Source organism: Myotis myotis, unplaced genomic scaffold (genome assembly GCF_014108235.1).
Source record: "Myotis myotis isolate mMyoMyo1 unplaced genomic scaffold, mMyoMyo1.p scaffold_m19_p_2, whole genome shotgun sequence".
Lineage (NCBI taxonomy): Eukaryota > Metazoa > Chordata > Mammalia > Chiroptera > Vespertilionidae > Myotis > Myotis myotis.
This window is the reverse complement of record NW_023416324.1, coordinates 142263566-142268672: the sequence shown is the minus strand read 5'-3', so window position 1 is coordinate 142268672 and position 5107 is coordinate 142263566. Positions and strand designations below refer to the sequence as shown.

General features: G+C 40.8%; 1 pseudogene; it reads left to right on the top strand.

Moving 5' to 3' along the window:
• The first annotated feature begins 463 nt into the window (after nucleotides 1-463).
• On the top strand, nucleotides 464-1849 carry LOC118675009 (annotated as a pseudogene).
• The last annotated feature ends 3258 nt before the right edge of the window (nucleotides 1850-5107 follow it).

Below are 5107 nucleotides of genomic sequence, written 5' to 3'. Positions count from 1 at the left end.
AGAACACTATTTTGAAAGCTATATGCACCCCCCCCCATGTTTATTGCATCATTATTTACAATAGTCTAGCTGTGGAAGTGACCCAGTGCCCATCAATAGATGAGTCGATTAAAAAAAAAAAACAACTATGGTGCATATATACAATGGAATATTACTTGTTCACACACACAAAAATGAATGAAATCTTCCCATTTGCAGCTCAGTCAGAGAAAGACAAATACCATATGATTTCACTTATATATGGAATCTAAGGAGCAATATAAACAAACAAAACAGAAATAGACTCACCATACTCATTGATACAGACAACAGACTAATGGTTGCCAAAGGGGAGAGGGTTAGGGTGCTGGGTGAAAAAGATAAAGGGATTAAGAAGTACAGATTGGGATGGTAACTGGGGTTCCAGGTGTGGGTTACTCGCTCCTAGTTTTCCATGCTCATCTTGGCACCTGACCTGTACAAGATGAAGATTGGGGAAGTAAAGAGCACCACAAAGATGCAGCACCTCGCCTCCCACAGTCACATGAAGGGGCTGGGGCTGGACGAGAGTGGCTTGGCCAAGCAGGAAGCCTCAGGGCTCCTGGGCCAGGAGAATGTGCGAGAGGCAGGTGGTGTGACAGGAGAATTAGCCAAAGGCAAGAAAATGGCTGGAAGAGCTGTCTTGTTGGCAGGACCTCCTGGAACTGGGCAAGACAGCTCTAGCTCTCGCTATTGCTCAGGAGCTGGGAAGTAAGGTGCCTTTCTGCCCCATGGTGGGAGTGAAGTTTACTCTACAGAGATCAAGAAGACAGAAGTGATGATGGAAAGCTTCCACAGGGCCATTGGGCTGCGGATAAAGGAAACCAAGGAGGTTTATGAAGGTGGAGTCGCAGAACTATCTCCGTATGAGACAGAAACCCCATGGGAGTGTATGGTAAAACCATTAGTCATGTAATCATAGGACTCAAAACAGCCAAAAGAACCAAACAACTGAAACTGGACCCCAGCATTTTTGAAAATTTGCAGAAAGAGTTAGTGGAGGTTGGAGAAATGATTTACTTTGAAGCCAACAGTAGAACTGTGAAGAGGCAGGGCAGATGTGATACCTATGCCACAGAATTCGACCTTGAAGCTGAAGAGTACGTCCCCTTGTCAAAGGAGGATGTGGGGGATGTGCCCAAGAAGAAAGAAATCATCCAGGATGTGACCTTGCATGACTTGGATGTGGCCAGCGCCAGGCCCCAGGGGGACAAGACATCCTGTCTATGATGGGCCAGTTAATGAAGCCAAAGAGGACAGAAATCACAGACAAACTTCGAGGGGTGATTAACAAGGCGGTGAACAAGTACATTGATCAGGGCATTGCTGAGCTGGTCCCAGGTGTGCTCTTTGCTGATGAGGTCCACATGCTGGACAGTGAGTGCTTCACCTACCTGCACCAGGCCCTGGAGTCTTCTATCGCCCCCATCGTCATCTTTGCATCTAACCGAGGCAACTGTGTCATCAGGGGTACTGAGGGTATCACCTCTCCTCATGGCATCCTCCTCGACCTTCTGGACGGAATGATGGTCATCTGAACCATGCTGTACACTCCGCAGGAAATGAAACAATTCATTAAAATCCGTGCTCAGATAGAGGGAATCAACATAAGTGAGGAGGCACTGAATCACCTGGGGGAGATCGGCACCAAGACCACTTTGAGGTACTTGGTGCAACTGCTGACCCCGGCCAACTTGCCAACTTGCTTGCTAAGATCAACAGGAAGGACAGCATCGAGAAAGAGCATCTTGAGGAGATCAGTGAGCTCTTCTCTGATGCCAAGTCATCAGCCAAAATCCTGGCTGACCAGCAAAATAAGTACATGAAATGAATCTTTCTGCAGAGACACTCCCAGCATGCCTGGGCCTGGGTACAGCCTGCAGATACAAGGCTTACGCCTGGCCTTCAGATCTGTTCCCCATCAGGCGTGGTTAATGGAAAGTTCAGTGTACTGTTTTCTTTTTAAGTTATCATAATTTCTCCCATGGTTGCTTTGAAGGAACCCTGCTTCACCTGGCATGTTTTATAGTAAATCCTCATAGGATATTTTGATGACATCTCTTTCTCTTCTTTTAATTAAAAAAAAAAAAACTTGGTATTTTAGAACAGTTTTAGATGTACAGCATTGTTGTGAAGTACAGGTTGTTCCCACATACTTCACACCCAGTTTCCCTACTGTTAACATCTTATAGTAGTAGTATGTGATACATTTGTCACAGTTAATGAGCCAATACTGATGCATTATTATACTTTATTCACATCTTCTCTCCCTTTTCTGTCCCAGGATCCCATCAAAATCCAACATTTCATTTAGTTGTCATTTCCCTTTAGACTCCTTGTGGCTATTACAGTTCCTCACCCTTTTCTTATTTACAATGTTCTTCATAATGCTGATCAGGTAGTGTTCTGTCGAATGTACCTCAGTGGTTTTTTTTTTTAAAGGATTAAAATGTACTAGTAATAAACTGATGCTGCATTAAAAAAACAAAAAAGAAGGACAGATTGATAGTTACACAATAGTCATGGAGATGTAAAGTACAGCACAGCAAGTATAGTCAATAATATTATAATAACTATGTATGGTACCAGATAGATACTAAAAATATCAGGGAGAATATTATGTAAAGTATGTGATTGGCCACTATGTTTCACACCTAAAGCTAATACAAAGTAATATATTAATGTAAACTGTAATTGAAAAATATTGTTTTATTTAGAAAAACCCACAATGAAATATCACCTCACACTAGTTAGGATAGGCATGACAAAGAAATATAAGAGCTAACAAATGTTGGTGAGGATGTGGAGAAAAGGAAACAAAACTCTTGCACACCATTGATGGGATTATAAATTGGTGCAGCCACTGTGGCACAAGTATAGGGGTTCTTAAAAACTTTAAAATAGAACTTCCATATAATCCAGCAGTTCTACTTCTTGGTATGTATCCAAAGGAAACTAATCATTACCTTAAAGAGATATATGTGTTCCCATGCTCAGAGTAATATTATTCACAATAGCCAAAATATGAAAACAAATTTAAGTGTGAACTGACAGATAAATAGATGAAGCAAATGTGGTATATGTATATACCACATTTGCAAACTTGGAGACCCCTAATCCTATCTAATAAACAGGGAATATGCTAATTGACCCTCACGTCATTGCAAAGATGGCAGCGCCCACAGCCAATAAGAAGGAGGAAATATGCTAATTGACTGCCATGCCCTCAAAGATGGTGGCACCCAGTCCCCTCAGCCCCACTGGGGCGGCAGGCACCCGGCCGCTCTGCGCGCCTGCCTCTGGAGTCCCCCAGTCCCCTCAGCCCCCAAGCCACGCTGGGCAGGCCTGAGGTGCAGGCAAACCTTGGATGGTGGCTGCCCAGCTGCCCAGGGCTGGCCAAAGATGCGACGCAGGCAAGCCTCAGATGGCAGCTGCTCAGCTGATGCCCAAGGTGCAGGGAAGCTTCAGATTTGGCTGCCCAGCCACCCAAGGCTGCCTGAGGCTCTGGTAACGAGGGCTGGCCGAGGCTTGCGCTGCTGGCAGTGGCAGCAGCAGAGGTGTGTTGGGGGCATCGCTTTCCCCTGATCTTCGGGTCGCCGCCCACCCCTGAGGGCTTCCGGACTCTGAGAGGGAGCAGGCCAGGCTGAGGGACCCTCCTCCAGTGCATGAATTTTCATGCACAGGCCTCTAGTATGTATATAATTCAACTTTAAAAATGAAGGAAATTCTTTCATTTGCAACAGCATAGATAAAACTGGAGAGCATTATGCTAAGTGAAATATGTCAGAGAAAGAAAAATACTGCATAGTATTACTTATATGTGGAATCTAAAAAAAAGAAGAAAAAAGTTGAACTCATAGAAACAGAGGAGAGTAGTGGTTGCCAGGGGCTGATTGGTGGGGGAAATAGGGAGAGTTTGGTAAGAAGGTATACACTTCCAGTTATATGATGAGTAAGGCCTAAGAATCTAACATAGAATTGAATGACTATAGTTGATAACACTGAATTATATAATTGAAACTTGTTAAGATAGTAAAACTTAAATATTCTAATAAAAACAAGTAAATATGGGAGGTGATGGATGTGTTAATTAACTACCTGAGGAGTTTTCTTTGACAGTGTCTATGTATATCAAATTATGTAGTATACTTTATCTTACAAATTTATTTGTCAATTATAATTCACTGAAGCTGAAAAAACTAAATTGTATATTTTATAATTTTATATTTAGGTATAGTAAAAAAAGGAACTATCTTTACATTTTATATTAATATTAAATTAACTTTTGTTGAACAAACTAAATTTATTTTTAAAATAACTAGTCTCACTTATTTACTTAGTTCACCAAACATCCATAAACACTTTTAATGCATTTAAACTTTAACATATCCAATTTTGTAATAGTGACTTGAAGGGCTAAACTGGGAAAATTTACACCACCACCAAGAAAATGCTTATGAATGTTTGAATAGCCCGTGTAAATCTCACAAATTAAAAGAAAATATATTGTCAACCCAGATCTTTTAAACATCCCAGTGCCATTTACAAACTTCATCAAATATCTTGTATTCTTCAGCTGAACGTTACAAACCCAATAACTACATATTTTAATTCAAATTAAAATCTGATAGATTATCTAGTAGGATTTGCAATCTAAAATCCTAAACTACTGAATTAGCTCTCTGAATTTAATTTACTTTATTTTTTACTTAACTTTAAAACATTGTGGTAGTTGAGAAGATAATGTGCCAATCTGGAAGAAAATTTGTATCTTGAGCAAATTGAGGCTATTAGGATAATGGTTTGTGAATGTTAAATATGACCATCTCAAAGAGAAGGTATTGTTTATCTAAGACTGAAGACAGAGCAAAGGATCTAGGGGAAGTACATATCTTGCTTCCTCCAGTTATATAGATAAATATTCTGAATATATCTATATCTATATATCTATATTTATATATATGTACATATATATATATATATAAAAGAGGAAATATGCAAATTAGACTGGGATGCCATAACGGGTCACGACCAGACAGGAGGAGCAACGCTTGCTCACAGGTGAGGCCCAGAGAGGAGACAGAACAGA